Source organism: Passer montanus, unplaced genomic scaffold (assembly GCF_014805655.1).
Source record: "Passer montanus isolate IOZ18808 unplaced genomic scaffold, ASM1480565v1 scaffold42, whole genome shotgun sequence".
In the NCBI taxonomy this organism is placed as follows: domain Eukaryota; kingdom Metazoa; phylum Chordata; class Aves; order Passeriformes; family Passeridae; genus Passer; species Passer montanus.
Window position 1 is genome coordinate 6,570,759 of NW_024369041.1, and position 18,204 is coordinate 6,588,962.

At 41.1% G+C, this 18,204-nt stretch overlaps 1 protein-coding gene across 3 annotated transcripts in view; it reads left to right on the forward strand.

Annotated features, from left to right (window-relative positions):
• Positions 1-18,204, forward strand: part of PCDH15 (protocadherin related 15) — a 637,965-nt gene that overhangs the window by 167,310 nt on the left and 452,451 nt on the right. For all 3 annotated transcript variants that reach the window (XM_039719696.1, XM_039719693.1, XM_039719694.1), the window contains one exon: positions 2,648-2,725. The gene's annotated coding sequence lies outside the window, so the exon portion shown is untranslated. The remainder of the gene's footprint in view (positions 1-2,647; positions 2,726-18,204) is intronic.

Here is an 18,204-nt window from a genome sequence, read left to right on the forward strand (position 1 = left end):
GAAATCAGATTTTGGAGGATCTCCTCAGGTGCTGGTCCTTTGGCTTGGAATTAAATCCCCACTGCTCATTTAGGAGCACAAGAAAGGTCAGCAGATCACAAAGGGGCTGGAAGATTGAATTTTAATTTCTCTGATCTCTGAGAGCCCTTGCCTCACCTGAGACCACCCTGCTCCTTTCCTTGCCCAGAAAATCCTTCCTGTTTCCTCTGTTAAGGACACCAATGAACAAATTGGAAAATCTGAGTTGAGCTACTAATACATGAAAGAAGTTAAAGAATTTTGTCTAATCAAGACAATGTATTCAAGTCTGTTATGACTGAAAATTAATCTGGTGAACCTTTATAGGTTTTTGAGCTGGAATGGCAACTGAAAATCAGTAATTTTATATTACAGAGTGTTTTCATGTGGTTGAGAATGGCACAATGCTGCAAGAGCTGTACCGATTCTATACTTGCTATTTATTTAACATTTGTTTAAAAAATTAGGTTTCTATCAGGAATTAAAAGGATTACATTCAAATTAGAGGTGATTAGGTGAACTTCTATGCCAGTTATGGGAAATTTAAATATAGCTTTGGGTATAATAAGCAACTCCATTATATTAATGCAAAATATTTTCCTATCATTAAAAAATTAAAGAGTGCTCCAAATGTTATTTTATCTCCTAGGGAAAAAAAACTTACTCTTTTTTTAGAGTTATTGCTTTGTTTTTGAAATGAACTGTTACCTATAAAGTATTGGCAGAGCATTTCACTGATCTCAGAGAGAATACTCTAAAAATCATCATCCAGCTCAAAAGGAAATAGCCATTTGAGTTATTTTCTGTTGCTTCCCTCACCACATAATATTAATTTATTAATAGTCAGAAGCAGCTACAAAGCAGTGCTGCACTGTTTCTGCTAATTTTGATTTCCTCAGGAAATGCATTGTTGTTTTCACTTGGACAAAAACCAAAATATGCTTGCTGGAAATAGCTGTGAGATGCACAGATGAGAGGGATTGTCATGGGAACGTTTCATCATCCATGGCAAGCAGCTCCTGATCCTGCTGTAGTTTCTGTGTGTGCACTGGGAGAATTCATTCCCTCCCTGCCCTTCCCATGGGCAGGAGAGTGAAGCTGTGTTTGACCAGGAGGTTTCAGGGACAACAAGGCCACACACAAAAATAAATGATCATTTCTTTGGTGGGGAGAGATTTCTTTGTGTTCAAGAACCACAGACATGCTGAAATCTGGTTTTGTTTTGTTTTTTTTTTCTCATTTTCTGCCTCTAACATTTTATGAGAACTCCTCAGGAGCAGCCTTCTAGCAAAGGGCCACCACCAAGTAGTCAGGAGTGATTTTGGTGTCATCAAAACTCATTTCCTACCTTGAGTGTTTCCTCACAGCCAGGTCCCCACTGCCCTGGGGCAGAGCCTGACTTCCAGGTTTATGAATTTATTTAAGGTTTGTGCAAAAGCAAAAGAAACTTTGCTTCTTGTTCCATCCTTAACCTGGTTAGAAATGCAGCCAGTGCCCTTCAGGGGGCAAGAGAGGGAGAGTGTCAGGATGTTCCTGCCTTTAAAACTGCAGCCTAGGAAAAGACAAATTAATAAAGAGAAGTTCTTTGGCCATGGAATTCCTCCTAATCCTCAATTTTAGTGAGCTTTAGTCAGAAACCTGTGGCATTCACATTCTCTGGAAAAATCCCTTTGCCCAGGATTTTTCTCATCGGAAGCTGAGAAGCCTCAGAGATAAAAGAAAACCATTTTTATGTCATTTGCTTCTCCTGTGTTTTGCTCATGTGGAATGTGTTTGGAGATTGTTTACCCACAGGTGATTGTTTCATTGGCGTTTTGGTGTGAATTATTTTGACTCAATGGCCAATTAGAGCCAGGCTGTGTTGAGACTCTGAAAAGAGTCAGGAGTTTTCATTATTATCTTTTTAGCCTTCTGTAAGTATCTTTTCTGTATTCTTTAGTATAGTATCATATTCTTTAATATAATATAGTGTTATAAAGTAATAAATTTGCCTTCTGAGAATATGGAGTCAGATTAATCATTCCTCCCTGCCTGGGGGTCATCTGCAAATACAATACACACCTGCTTGTGCTGTGTGCTTAGCCTCATCCAAACTCAGTTAGTATAGCATTAAACATTGTCTGTGTGCTTATGAATGTATAGAATAATGGGAGAAATAGAATTATGACAGTGATCCGTGGATGTATTTTGGAAATCATACACAAGTACAAGGAACCATCAATCTAGGCCTGCAACAGTTTTCAAATTTATTGTGCCTGTATAGTGAAAATTTTAAATGAACTCATGTATTTTAAATCACCATGTTTGGCACAGCTGGGCTTGTTTTGTTGGTGGTGTGGTCAAATGACCTCAGAAAATACTTATTTTGAAGTATATTCCCTCTTGCTGAAATCAAGGCTGTTACTTGAAGGATAGGTAGGAGAATACACTCAAAGGCATTAGTTATAAATCAAACCAATCCTTTCTCTGCAAAGCCTTGATTTATGCACGTCAAATTAACTTTTCCAAACTTGCTGTAATTTATCTCAAACACAGGACTTCTCAAAAAAAAGGGAAATGAAATGTATTTGTGCTGTGCACTCAAGGTAAAATTTCTGAGTCAGTATTAATCAGGAGCAATGTGTTCCAGGATGAAGGGAACGTAATTCAGCACATTCCTTTGGAGCAGCAGTTGTTCTCCTGGCTGACAGAGGGACCAGAAAAAATGGTAAGAAAACTTCTTCTTTTAACTGGAAAGTGTGTCTTCAATTCTCTCCCTCTCTGTTTTATCTTTTTATTTTTAATTCACTCCATTAATAATCTGAAAATGCATATGGGGAATTGTGATGGCAAAGGGTTGAACAGCTAAAACAGGTAAAGATTAAATTGTTTAACTGGAATTGTGTAATAGTAAAGAAAGTGTGATGGTTTATTACTTCCAGAGGTATAACTAATGTGTCATTTCTGCTGTTCTGCATGTACAAAAAATAGTTCTGGGGTCTGAGATAGATTTATTATCCTTCATTGATTGCCTCATTCTGTAGCAGGACGTTTCTGGCAGTAAAGCAGCAGAACTGTCACATCCATCATGATGTGTCGGAGATGTGTCAGGGCTGGGGCTCTTTTTTGAACTTTACTGCTCCTGAAAAATGTAGCTGAGCATTATAGGCAGAAGTCTGACATTTCCAAGATGAAAATCAATCTTTATTTATGTGGTGATTCTCAAAGCAGACTTGAGCTTTGATTGCACAAGGGGTGGTTTCACACGTTGGGGGATACAACAGGGACACCAAATAATTTGGGTAACAGATCTGGCAGGTGTTCTGTAATGAATATAAATTGGAGAAATGATCATAGAAAAGATACTCAAGTCAAGATGGCACAGCAAACATTGATCTGCTGCTGTCACAGCTGGGAACCTGAACGTGCTTCTTTTTGGTTCGTGTATTTTCTTGTATTTCTCTTTAAAGCTGGGGATTAACCAGGTAAATACAGCCTACTGTGAATTTATATTTCAATATAAATATTTATACTATATTTTGGGGGGGGAATTGTTAAAATAATTGCTAAAAGCATGAGAAGCAATGAGAGGTCCTAATGTGGAGGGAGGGAGGGCAGATGAAACAATCTGGGCTTTAAAATGCATGCTAAAAAAAAGGTGCAAGCAATCTGTATAATTGTAAATACCTTGAAAAAGAAAAGTCATTGTGTCACAGTGCCAGGGGCTCAGCACCTGGGCACTATGTTATTATTAGAGACAAAAAAGGACAGTTTTGTGCGGTGGCTGTGTCTAGAAGCAGCAGAAACCTCAGGAGAAGGGCACCACAGAGCCACAAACAGCCAGGCAAGCACAAATTTTTAGAAGCTGGGAGTGTGATGATAAAATATTTTGAAGTTGTTTCCCCGGGAAGATGTGTGGAAGTAATGAGCAGAGCAGTCTTGTTTTCTCATATTCTTCATTCAGGGAAATATCTAAAGAAATAAGATGATGGTGTGAAACTCAGTTGTCCCCTTCCAAGATGAAGGAGCATGGAAATTCCATGTAGCAGCCACTTTCAAAGATCAGTTGAAGATAATCAGTTGCTATTGAAATTAGGAGGTTTCAGCTTGGTTATTTGTCAGTTTAGCCACTCAAGTGTGGGCTGATTTTCCCCACAAATAATGCCCTGTCAGCCACAAACCACTGACTCAATTTTGTTAAGGAGTTTAGCAAGGCATGAAATGCATAATTAGGGGAGGAACACTTTCATGCCTTTGAGTTTATAACAATTACTTAATTTAGGACAAACAGCAAAAGTCCCTAGAGCACATGAGTAGTCTGAAGTCTAAACAAGATGACAGCTTAGATGGATCAATAATTTCTCATCCCTACAGTTACTAATAATAAGGTGAAGAAAGAAATATTGGCCATTTCCAAGCTAAAGGCACAGAGTGGAGCAGATCCACTCCACTCCAGAGTGGACTCCATTAACACAGATTGCCTTCAGCCAATTAAGCCTCAGCACTGAGCTGCTTTAATCAAGAGTTTGTTTCTAAAAGTCTGGAAGCCAAGGAATTAAACCCCACCTGAGTTCTAAAAGGATGTTTTCTGAGCCTTAATAGAATGACACTTTGTTCTTACTTTTGTGTCTCCAGTCATGCAGGAAATTAGAGGACTCGCTTCTTCCTGCAGACTTTGGGTTTCAGGCTTCAGGCTCAATTTGGCAGCTTATATTGCTCAAATTGGCTTGTAAATGAGATATTTGTTTCTAAAGTATGACTGATATCAACTTGCTTACAAATACTTAGAACGTGGACATGTCTCTCATTTGATTCTGTAATTATATGATGGTTTTTCTTGTCAAGAGAGCTCAGAAACTTAATATTGATTTATGTTCCTGAGTTTCTGAAACTGCAATGTGTCATTGTTGAGCATAATTTAGAGTGGCCTTTTTTCTCCCCTCTAATCTTGTACGTGCCAAGTTTGAGCTCCTTTGGGGCTGGAATGATCTCAAAAATCATTTAACCCTTGTGGGGGTGTGGTGACACTGGCATGGATGATGATGATGTCATTGAGGTGCCTGATTTCTTTATGGTTATCTGAAATGATACTTTCAGTCAAGGCCCTGAATAAATTCACCATGAGAATTATTAATTATTTATATATATTATCAGCATGAGAATAATTAATTATTGGGTGTCCTCTGAGGTTTTATCTTCTCCTGACACAGCAGGAGGCAGACATGGATGCTCTGCTTGCCTGTGTCCCAAAGTGCTGTGCTGACACCCCAAAGTCAGCCAGACCTTGGAGGGATCTGTCAATGCCTTCTCACTAAAGTGAGTTCCTCAGTGATGCCCAAAATGTTCTTAAAATTAAAATTTAAAAATTACAGGTTTTGATGGAATAGAAACTCAAATGATCAGTCTGTCTTGATCAACAAGGAAAAACAAAAAGGTGAAAAATCAAGGGACGATCTTCCAACCCAATCCATTCTGGGACTCTATAATTTCATGATTATTAGATTCTGTGTTGTAATAATACATCAAGGGGCAACTACATTTAAGGAACACGGTGGCGTGTTTGTTTTCTGTCAGGTTTTCCCTTGTATTTGCATTCCAGACCATCTGTAGAGGTAAACTGCAGTCTGTGTCCTGAAATCTCTGTTGAAACCCCTGAATCACAATTCCCCAGTTCAAAAGAGGCTGCCATTGAACTGATATATTTAATATTCACATAAATAAATGCACAAAGCTGGTCCATATTTGCAGTTCATTTTCCTAGCAAAACTAAAATCATGATATTGAGAATTGATTTCAGCTTTCGCATTAATAAATCAATGGGAATATTCTGAACACTAAATTCTCTTGGAATTTCTTCTGAAGCATGATGGTTTGAAAGACTGTTTTTGGGATGTGGAAATGAATTTTGACACATGTTGACATTGTGATCAGAGCTCTCAGTTTCCCCGAATGAGATGAAAATGAGGAGCTGATGTGGATCAGGTAGACTCTCTGTCATGGATACTTCTGTCTGTGTGCTGAACCTGTACTGCCCAGTCCCTGACCTGGGATCACACAAGGAAATGTGGGATTTAGGAGTTTGGGCTGTTTGATGCAGGAGTTTTTGCTATTTGGAAGTGTGGAATGTAGGCAGGAGTTTGGGCTATTTGGTTTTGTTTGCATTGGGAGATTTTTTTTTTGTTAGCTCAGTGTTAACCATTTAAATTTATTCAGCTCAGTATGAAGTGTCGAGGTTTCAGGGGACTGCTGTGCTCACCCCAAAAGTTTCTGTAACTAGGAGAGGATAATTCCTGTCAGGTGGAAGGTTTGAGTAGCTCAAACAACAAAACTTTCGTCTGAGGGCTGCTTGCTGGTGGGATTGAGGGAAGTGCTGGGTTGCAGTTTTAAGAGGATCATCAGAGGCATGAGGTGAGGAGGAATCCAGCAGGGAGAGGTGGAGATGTGGGCAAAGCTCCTGGAGCATTCCCAACTGCCTCATCATGGGGACAGCCCTGGGAAGTGTGCATTTATTTGCTCTTTCATGAGTGGAGCAGCATTTCTGTGCCTTGATGCACTGACTGGTGTAAGAGGGGGCTGTTTGTCATCAGGTTTTGTCCTTATGGAGGGAGCCAAATTGGTGCATTGGTCAGAGGGGCATGTAGTTGAGGGGAAGTGTTCTGCTGAGCTGCTTTGGTCAGATAAAACAGGCCTCCTGCTGGAATGCTAGCCACGTGAAATGGTCTTGCCTAGATGCTCATGGGTGGGAAGTGCAGGATGTACACCAGCAGTGATATCTGTTCAATTTTTCTATCTAAATCCCCGTCCCAGGTGTGCCTTTAACAACTCTTTAATGCTGAACCATTTCCATCTCTGATAAAATTGCATTAATTACTCGTATTCCTGTGTTCACTTTGCTCTGAAAAAATAATAAATTTTCTTTGTGTTATTGCACAGCATTCTGGAGCAAACAGAAATCCAGGATCTGTAGTGTTTGTGTCATCACAGGAGATCTTTGAAGCCCAGGCTGAAGCAGCACAAGTGTTCTGCACTCACCGGGGGTGCATTTGTGCCTTGAGGATTGCAAAGAGAGGATGTTTTCCCATCCTGTGCTGGCAGATTTCCTGGCAGAAATATGTAGGGTGGGTCAGGTGTCTATTCAGTGAAGCTGTCACCATTTAAGTTCATTTAGGAGAGAGTGTGGGCCAGCGGGGGACCCTTGCTACCTGCTGTAAACAAGGGGGAGTGTTACGTTTTCCTCCACCCACCCAGAACAGCCTTTCTGCAACAGCACCATCCAAATCCCCTTGCATCTGTGTCTATGGAGACATTTTGGAGCTGTTTCCACTTCCAAAGCACACTGTCAGAGGTGTGGAGGAAGGAATGGGGTTCTGTTTCCCCCAGCAATGTTTTGGGACAGAAGGGATGGATTGTTACAAAGAACCCAAAGCTTCCATGGTGCCATTTTACCTGTTCTTGGAGAAAACTTGTGTGGGGCACTTGACTGTGGGCCTAGAAGGCCAATGTCCTTGTGCTGTGCCAGCCATGGGGTGGCCACAGACCCAGGGCAGGACCTGTCCCCTGGGCTGGCCCTGCTCAGGGGCCTCCAGGGCTGTGCCCAGTTCTGGGCCCTCCAGGACAGAGAGCCCTGGAGGGGCTGGAGCGTGGCCAGGGCAGGGAACGGAGCTGGGAAGGGGCTGGAGCCCCAGGAGGGGCTGAGGGAGCTGGGAAGGGGCTCAGCCTGGAGCAAAGGAGGCTCAGGGGGGACCTTGTGGCTCTGCACAACTCCCTGCCAGGAGGGGACAGCCAGGGGGGGTCGGGCTGTGCTGCCAGGGAACAGGGACAGGAGAAGGGGAAAGAGCCTCAGGCTGGGCCAGGGGAGGCTCAGCTTGGACAGCAGCAGGAATTTCTGCATGGAAAGGGTGCTCAGGCCTTGGCAGGGGCTGCCCAGGGAGCTTTGCAGTGCCCATCCCTGCAGGTGTGCCAGGAAGGGCTGGAGGTGGCACTCAGTGCTCTGGGCTGGGGACAAGGTGGGCACTGGGCACAGCTGGGACTCCATGGGCTGGCAGGGATTTTCCAGCCTCAGGGATTTTTGACTCTACAGCAGAGCTTCTATGCCAATGAGGAGCTTGGTTTTCACAACTGAAAACAAATAGTGTGTTTTTAAAAGCCAAAAATAGTTCCAGACTTGGGATCAGTAGTAAAATCCTGAAATGTGTTTTCATGTTCCTTCAGTGCAGAGAGGCTTCCACCTTTTGGGTTTTTTGCACCTGTACATCTTAATAATTTCTGAATTTTATTTGAGTTTTCTTTCAAAGACAAGTTGGATGGGGCCCTGAGCAACCTGTTCTAGAGAGTGACTTCCCTGCTCATGGCAGGGGGTTGAAATAGGAGATTTTTAAGATGCCTTCCAAACCGTTTCAGGATTCTATGATTCTATCTAGTGTTCCATCTTGCCAGAGAATAGCTGGTGATTCAGAAGTAAATATTGCCAAGCATTCCATATGCCACAGTGGAATAATTTATACTCAAAACAGGCTTGTGGATAAAGATCTCATTTTTGAAGTTACAGCTCCTTCTCTCTGTAAAATGGGGGGTGAAGGGGGGTTGTGTATCCCCAGTTGGAGAAACAGGTTGTGCAGTTTGCTTGGGTTTGGGGGGCATTGCTGCATAGACAGTTCTGCCCACACAGATACAGACTGGTGCCATGGAGCAGCAGATACACTTTTCCATTTCTTTTTTTTTAACCCACAGGTTTGCGTTATCAGCCTTTTAAAAAAAAAATGCCTTGTCTCTAATTAATGTTTCTGATTCCTTCAAGGTTACAAGGAAATGGGTTCAAAGTATGAATCAGTCTGTTGAGGGTTGTCTCAAAATTGGATGTGGATTTTGTCTGTTTTGAAACTCAAACATCTTTTAAGTTTGTCTAAATTTATATATTAAATAAAGATGTGTATATAGCATTCATGTTATTAAATATATTTGCCTAAGATATTTTACAAAGAGAGTTTAAATATTGACTGACCATATACATCCTCAGATTCCCTGCCATCGTATCTTAGAGAAGACTAAGTTATAACTTTAGTCCCAGTTTTTATAAAGGATAAAAAGAAAACCAACTTTTTCAATGGATGATGTGAAGTTTCCTGCATTGCCTCAGCTTGAGGTTTACTGACTTCCATGTCTGTGATGTCAGGGCTGGAGACAGGCACCTCATCCCCAAGAGTCCTGCAGCATTGTGACACCAGGGGAGATTCAAATCAGATATTAGGGGGAAAAATGTTGGAATCCAAAATGCAGGGAACTCTCAGAACTTTGGTTCTGTAAGCCAAAGCTTAGAATTAAACCCAGGATTTGATCTGAGACCTTGGAAAAGGCTTCCAAACTTAGGTGTTAGAAGAGAGAATGAGGATTTATAGTTTAAGGCAGAGACATGTTAAGCTAAGTAAAGGAAAGTTTACAGTTTCAGAGTTAAAGACATAGAAAAAAAATAGTTTCAGAGGTAAATAAGGAGTTTAGAATGCAGTGCTGTAGGTTTGTGTGTCATAACATGATTGGCTAAGAAAGCTGACAGTGTAGCAGGAGTCCATAAGATGAAATATTTAAGGATTGGGTCAAAAACATAATAATCCTTGATGGAAGTGTTTTATTGGTCAATAACTCCTTAAAAGATCTTGTAGCTAGAGGTCTTGTGACCTTATGAACCATGCTGTAACAATGTGAGCCTAACTCACCCTTCCTGCCTATGCAGAAGATATGGAAAATAAATCACCTCATCAAAACAGCTCAGAGGTCCCTTCTCAAATTCCTTCTAAAATTCCCCACAAGTGAATTATCACCAAGAAACTCACTGGAAGGGAGTGGTTAAGCACTGGAATAAATTGGTCAGGTACTGGAATGAGTTGCCCAGGAAGGTGGTGGAGTCACCATCTTTGGAAATGTTCTGAAGTTTTCTGGCTGTGGTTCTTGGGATGTGGTTTAAGGGTGATGCTGGTGCTGCTGGGGAGCAGCTGATGGTCTTGAAGATCTCTCCCTGCCAGGATGACTTTGTGATTCTGTAAGCCATGGCATGAACTTGTCAGGTTTAATTTGGGTTAATTTCTTCAGCTCCCAGGAGATCTGCTGTGTGTCTGGGTGGTGCCAGACTGATTTCCACACCCAGACAAGGAAAAGTTACAAATAGCAGCGTAAATCCTGAGCACCTACTGAATCTGTACAGCTCCCAAAGTGATCAGGCCACAGGAAATGTTTGGTGAGCAAGCTTTTCCTTCAGTTTCTCAGGCAGCCAACTGATTGTGCCGAGCAAAGCAATGTTTTTAGGAGTGTGATTTCTCAAGGGCTCTAATTGCTGTGTGCTGAGCAAGAGGGATATTGGATGTAATGTTAAAACTGCTTATTTATAAATTAATGTTATCTGTTCAAAATTAGTGTTGAAGAGGGCTGATTGCCATTCCAATTGGTAATATGTTCCTTGAGAAGTCGTTAGTCATAATTTATTTTTCATTAAGTTGCTAATTTTGGTCGGGTTTTTTTCAATGTGACGAATTTTCTTCATATTTCAAGTTCAACTTCCCTTGAGTTTAACCAATGACCCAATGCTTCACGTGTTAAGCATTGAAATGGGCTGCCCAGGGCAGTCCTGGAGTCACCACCCTGGAAATGTTCAAAAAATGAGAGGATGGGGCTCTTTCTGGTGTGGTTTAGTGGCCGTGGTTGGCTTTGGTGGATGGCTGGACTGGATGATCCTGGAGGTCTTTTCCAACCTTATTGATTCAATGACTGCATGACTGTGGCAGCACTTCAGGGGATTTTACAGCTGTCATGTTTTCTGTTTGCATTTCTTTCCTTCCCTTGCACCGCAGACACAAAGCTGAGGCAAAGCCCAGCCTAAATGGATCACTCTCAATCTTCTTCCTAACAGAAAGGTGAAGAGAGCATAGCAGAAAAAAAGACCCTGCTGCACTCATATCTTCTGAAGCTGCTGCCTCTCTTCAAACTGGAATGTTTTCTATTTAAATATTTCTTTTCATTGCTTGTGGTAACTGCAGCTGTCCTTATGTGGGGGTATTCACCAGGATGAATCATGAAAGCTCAAACTTTAAAGTAGATTATCTACTTGTGCTGTGGAGGAAAAATATCTATCTTTAATCAAATTACACATTACCTTTTGTTGCAGGCAAGTAGCTCCTCAGAAGAGATAGAGATTGGAAAGATTATTTTAAAAAAACCAAACTATTCAGCAGCAGTCCATGGTCATGTTTAAGACCAGGCAGTGGTTCAGAACCCAGTAAATCTTGACTCTCATCCTGTTAAACCTGGCAGCAATTGGATTTACACTTCCCAAGATCAGGAAGAAATTAATTCAGAGAGAAATAATGGTGTACATCCATATATTATGTCACATATATTATATCCTGAAGATTATATTAAAAATGTGATAGCAGGGAGAAGAAGAGCAAGCATGTGGTAGTGTATGAGCACAGACTGAAGCAAGTATGAAATAATGGAAGTAATGAAAACAGACAAAATCCGTCCTAAAAAAAAAAAGAAAAGCAGTGCTGGAAATTAGGTTACCAGCATTACCTTGATTCATTGAGTTGCCCGTGGCCAAAACATTCAACTCCAATATTTAACTACCTAAAAATGGACGTAAAGGGAAGAAATACCTGATACCTAGCTAGCAATTTTATTTTTCTCTAAGTGCAACCAATGCATCTTAAAATCTTTTAACCCCAAGGTGTTTTCTATTGAAACATGTGGGCAGGGATGTTAAAGTGCAAGTAACTTCTATCAGTGTGTGGGTAGAGAATTCCTTGCCAATTGCTCTTAAACAGGCAGGGGTTTAATATTCTATTAAGGGATGAAATGAAAGTTCATGAGAGCACCTGAAAAAAACACAGATGACTGCCAGAAAGAAGCAGAAATATGTCTGAGTGTCAACTATTTCCTGCAGGTTTCCAAGAGGTGAAATGGAGATGGACACATCTGTAGCTCACGTGTGGCATTTTGGGGCAGAACCAGGGCACTAAAGGCAGGGACTCGTTCTTCCTGCTGCACAGTTTTCCTGAAGGAACCTTCTGGGCTGTGACCTGCTGGAGAGGAAAGGGTCAAGGAATTAAATATGTTCATTTTTTGTATGAGTTTTCCCAAATTGTATTGATTAACAAGTCAAGGACTCTGTGTGTGAGTCTATCTTTAAAGAGAAAACTCATTGCTTCCTTGAGGCAGAAACTCTGGGGTCAGGTGGAAAATAGAGCACCCGTCACTAGGGATGTTTTGTTTCAGTGTAGACATTGAAAAATAAGATACCAACTTAGTAACATAAAATTATCAGTCTAATCTGTTAATTAGAGTGGAGTGCCCATCCCAGGAGGTGTCCAAGGAAAATGTGGACAGGGCACTCAGTTCCTGTGTTGGGGACATGGTGGGGACTCCATTGGAGTCCTTTTTCAACTTAAATAATTCCATTATCCTAAATCCATTTGCTGATACTTCTCCTTTGCCTTTTTTAGTTGTTTGTTTGTTTGAATAATGTACTTTATTTCTGGAATATTCATTTTATAAAATCTGTACACATTTTCCTTTTTTATCTCCTGGCATTTAACAAATTATATGGGGTATAGGCACCACTTAGCTCACAAAATTTGAGCTATTTTAGGGTATTATGTTTATTAAAGAGCTCTGCTTTGGAGGAAATACAATGATTACAGAAGCCTCTGAGGTTTCAAGGAAATGAAAGTAGAATATGAACTGTCTTTTCTGATAAAGCTGGAAAATTACTCAAAATGGTTTGAGCCAGAAATGTATAAAAATGACAAGATTTTCTGGGGCTTGTGATTTTGGTGGCCCGACTCTTTATCTGATGTTATTTTATGTTACAGTTAGTGTGTTCCTTTGCCATGTTTTCAACTTGTAGCATTTATTTATTCATTTGAAATAGAAGCATTTTTCAGGACTTATGGTCTGTCATGTTTTAAATCTAATAATGTTCTTTATTTACCCCTGGGTTTCTATGTCTTCATGCCACTCAATTTCTATCTCTGATTGCCTCATCACCTCAGATGTGTGAAGTTTTCAGTCTTGCAGAGAGAGAACTTTTGTCCATGAGCTATAATTTACCGATGGACAAAAGTTCTGGAAAAAAATCCAGGACATTCCTCCCATCTTCAATTCTGTAATCAAGCCTGTATTTTACTAAATCACACACTCAAGTGCTTAGCAAGTACAAACATGCAGAATTAACCATGTGTTGCAGGATGAGGAGTGTGTTAAATGAAAGACTTTAGTTGTAATTGTGTCCAAAACACTTTTTGATAATGAATTCTTGGTTACCTACTGAACTTTCAGGTGTGAAGGTAAGGTAGAGTTTATCATAATCAAAAATCCCAATCTATTTTGAAGTACCTGAGGATTTTTTCCTGAAAATTATAGTCTTGTGATCTATCACAGGAAATTTGAGCACCAGAGTCAACAGGATGAGACCAAGAGAATATGAGAAGAAGGGGGAGAGGGCACATAAAATCAGAATATGTGATGAAAATAACTGCAACTAGGCAAAAAGATAAAAGAAGAAATTGCATGTGATTATAGAAGAAAAATGATCTAAAATCGAAATAAACTCTGGCCCAAGCAGTCCCTGACCTGAAAACTTTTGGAAGCCAGGAGCTTGTTTGGATGAAAAAAAAAAAAAAAGGAATTTTCTCACAGGAATTTTTCATTGGAAGGATTCTCACTTGATTTTCTGTGGTCACACAAACAATGGGAGAGAAGAAATGGAAAACAAATGTAGCCCTTGATGTAGGGATTGCTTAAGGGGAGATCTATATTCAAACCAAACTGGTAAATAAAGCAGGAGCTAAATAATAGAATAGATGGAGTATTAGAAAAAGTAATTTGCATTATGAAATCAAGAGTAAATTAGGAGTGTTTGTTTAAATGAGAAATGCAGGCATTAGATCGAAGGGGAAAAACCTGAAACAAAATATTCCTTGAAGGAAGCAATCAGTGTTGGGCTTAAGCACCCATGAATTGTTTTGGTTCCTGCAGTTTTGTGCCTTGGGAAATCTTTTCCTTTTCAGATAATCAGGAGCATCCATGGCTGTAGTGCCACAGTGCAAGAGCACCTCCTGCATGTAGGAATTCCAGGGAGACCCATTTGTATTTCCCTACAGAATTTTGCAAAATCCCAGTAAAAACCCCAGCCAAACTGCTGAACCAATGCCATCACTTTTTCTTCCCTTTTTCACTCTGCATTTTCTGATCTGAGACAAAGCTTTTCCCTCTCTGATTTAAGTTGGAATTTGATCCTTTAGGGAAGACCTTGGCTGCACAGATCAGTGTCTGGGTCTGAGGGCAGCTCCACAGTGGAAAGTACAAGGAAAAGGCAGTTAAAAGGACCAGCAGATCTCTGACCCTGAGGTTGATCATGAGGAGCAGTGTCACGGCACCTGCTCACCTTAGGGCAGGTGAGCAGCTTTATCCAGCACAGGTGACTTTGAACTGAGATCCTGGGATTTATTTTCACAGGTCCAGAAGGGAGGAACATACAGGGCCTGATGGCAAATCTCAATCATCGGTTCATTCTTTTCCTTTTGGAAAGCATAACCTGTCAGGTTCTGTGTAATTAATGCTGTCTTCCTGTTCTCTCAGCTCCCACATCTCTTCGTTCCCATGTCTCCATGGCATTTCCTTTGCAAGTTTGAAGGAACTTATTATTCCACTTAAAAGGTAAAAAAATCTCAAACTGTTTTTCCTATGACAGCAGAAACATCAGCTGTGGCTTTGCTTGAAAACTAGTGCATCATTTCCTGAGGATGGGTTTCAACTTTCCCATTCCAGACCTCTGGGAGCAAGGCCTGGTCTAGTGGAAGATGGCAGGAGGGTTGGGCTGGAGGGTCTTTAAGGTTCTTTCTAACCCAGAGCCTTCTAGGACTCAAATATGTCCCCATTCCAGCCATCCTTGTCCTCTCCTCAGAGGCCACTTGGCTGCCTCAGGAGGGACCACTGGAATCAGAGGTCTCGGTCAAGAAGTCTTTGGAAATCAGTGGAGCACTTGGAAGTGCTTTGAGTTGTCAAATACGAGCTGCAGGTGTGTGGTGGGACCACTGCTGGATCCATAGAAATGACATGGTTTCAGTGCTGCCGAGTTTGGACATTGCGTGCAGGATCTGGGAAACTGCTGGATGGATTCTGCACTTCCATAGCCCAGCTGAGGGGTTAGGAGCAGCTAACCCTGCTCAAAGGCTTCAGTGGGCGTGCCACCAACACATGGCAGCAGTAGATTTTTGCAGGAAACCCTCTTAAAATCTGGGCTTGAATTGGTGTGGTTTTACAGACAAGTGCCAGACATCAAAATGAGATCAGTCCTGGTGATTTCATAGCAGAGCTGTGCTCCTCTGGTGCAGGAGCAGCAGTGAACCCCCTCATGCTGCGAGGGTTCCTGGCAATGTGTGATAAGAAGGGTTTCACATGTGTAAGCACCCTGAGTTTGAATCTCCCACTTCAGGCAGGGGCTGTCTCCACCTGCTTACTCACATGTCAGAAGAATTCTGGTGTGTTCTAGAAAGAGCTGTAGTTGCAGTAACAAAGATTTTTGCCTGTGGACAGAATAGGAATGTCAGTGGTAAAGTGGACTTGGTTCTCCAGCCAGATCTCTGTTCTCTTCCTTTGCGCACTGTGTTTTAGGCTCCAGGGGCCACATTTTCAGAGAATATAAATTCACATCCTTCCCTTGGGGCTTTGATGACTCACAAAGATCAGCTGTTTTATGAACTTAGTTGAGTATATTTGGTCTTTTGAGGGTTATGTCACAGCCTCATCATTTCTTGCCATCATGTTTTGTATGGGGTCTGTTTCTCAGGGAAACTTATGTGACACTTGGGGACGTGGGTTGGTCATGGCCTTGACAGTGCTGGGTAACAGCCGGACTCAGTGATCTTGGAGTTTTCCACCCTAAATAAATAACAATTCCAGGTGGAAGCACACCAGTTTAAACTCCCAGATTCTCATTCTCAGACTGGCTTACTTTGATGTGTGCTCCAATTTACTCACAAGATTTGTTGATGTCTCAGGGTTATTGGTAGATGGCATTCCTGGGTCACACATCCCAGAGATTTACAGCTGACTGCATGTAAATAATGGGAGGTTACTGGGCATGCTGACTGCAGCATATATTTTCTAAAATACACATCAGTGTGGGTTTTTTTCAGCTTAATATGCAGTTTTGTTTCTTTGCTCTTTCCAAAATTTGATTAATCTGATAGCTTGGTACCTTTAAACCATCCCAGCAGCTCACACAGACTGCAGATGCTAAACCTTATGTTCACCTCATAAAAATATTACTGAAAATTATTGGCAACATCTGACTTCAATGTAGCTGTATCTTGGTCTGTTTATATTCTGTGAAACTCAGTGGGATCTAGAAAAGCAAAATCTAGGAAATGCATAATCAGTAGTTTTTGAAGTTAAGAGCATCAGCATGGGCATCTACCTTTATGTTTGCTTTCTTTCTTTTTTTAATTCTTTTTTCGTAAGTTACTGTTGAGTGGGAAGGATTTCCAACCCCTTTCAGATAGAGCCCAAAATATCATTTACTTGTTTCTCAACCCGAATAGCTTCTGATTTGCCTTTCCTTGTCATGGTTTTTATCCATTACTACACACACTGTTCATCCTTAGGGTATTGGTCGATATCCACTCAGCTCTAGTTGGAATTGCTCCCCACCCATCAGGAAACTTCCTATGTGCTGATCCAAACAAGCTCCATCCTTCTGTATTTTTACCTCTTGCCATTGTGTAGGGACAGGTGACCTTCAAAGAGGAAAAAGAAATCTTTGCTTGGACAGTTCTTTCCACATAAAACATGGGGCTGTTCTGTGGTGGAGTTTTTCGTGTCCTGTGGTCGAAAGAAGTGGGTGAACTCAATTCCTGAAAAGGAATTGGGTGAATTTCTTTCAATTTGTGTCTCAGCAGAGCTTTGTAGCGTGATCTGTGTGGAATTCAAATTCCCAGAAAAAATCCCTTTGCCCAGGATTTTTCTCCTGAGAAGCTGTGAAGCCTCAGAGAAAAGGAAAACAATTCTTATCTCATTTGCTTCTCCTGTGTTTTGCTCATGTGGAATGTGGTTGGAGATTGTTTACCCACAGGTGATTTTTTCATTGGATTCTGCTGTGAGTTATTTTGACTCAATGGCCAATCAGGGCAAAGCTGTGTCTGGACTCTGGAATGAGTCCCAAGTGTTCATTATTATATTTTTAGCATTCTGTAAGTATCCTTTCTGTATTTTTTAGTATAGTATTCTTTAATATAATATAGTATTATAAAGTAATAAATTAGCCTTCAGAGAACATGGGGTCAGATTCATCATTCCTCCCTGCCATAGGAGCACGGGCTAGTACAAGAATCTGCAGTGAGTCCCCATCCCTGGAGGTTTCTAAAGGACATGGGGAGGTGGCTCTTGGGGACAGGGGTTAAGTGGTGAATATGGCAGTGCTGAGGGAATGGATTTGCTGATCCTGGAGGGCTTTCCCAATCCAAACCATTCTTTGGTTCCATGATTAATGATCTCTAACAAGTTGAGTGCTTTATTTCTGAACACACAACATGGTGCTCGTAAAACTTTATAGAGGTGTCAGTAGCTTTGCTGGCTTGGGGAAGGTTATTTTTTTGCAACAGTGGCCACACTGTTAATATGGGTCATTTAAAGGTTCATTAAATCTGCTGCCTGGGGCCTTGATAACACAGTGCTAGCAGGGAAGAACAACAACTGTGATTTCCTACAGTTGTCTTGAATAACATGTTTCTATGGTATTTGCTGGAATGTTGGGTTGCCAAAATGGAGGGAAGTACCCTCAGAGAGCTGGGATGCGTCTGTAGCTCTTTAGAATAAAACCCTCCACTCTCCTGCCCCTCAGTGAGGTTATCACTACCTTACATTACATTACTGAAGTGATAATGGGTATCACTTATTTAAAGGAAGCTGGTATGAAAAAGTGGATCTGTTGGGAACTTTGAGAATTCTAATTGACAAAATCAATAAGCTCCCAGCTAGAATAGTACCTCTCTTTTTTTCATTTTCCACTATTGCATAGCAGGGAGTGATTTATCACTTAGCTTCCTGTTTTTAACAGTTTTTCCAATACTTCTTTCTCATTGCTAACTCCAAAAATGTGTCCAGCTGCTCCGAGACAGAGAATACATGAGAGCTATAAATACTTTTTAAGCCTTTTGTTGC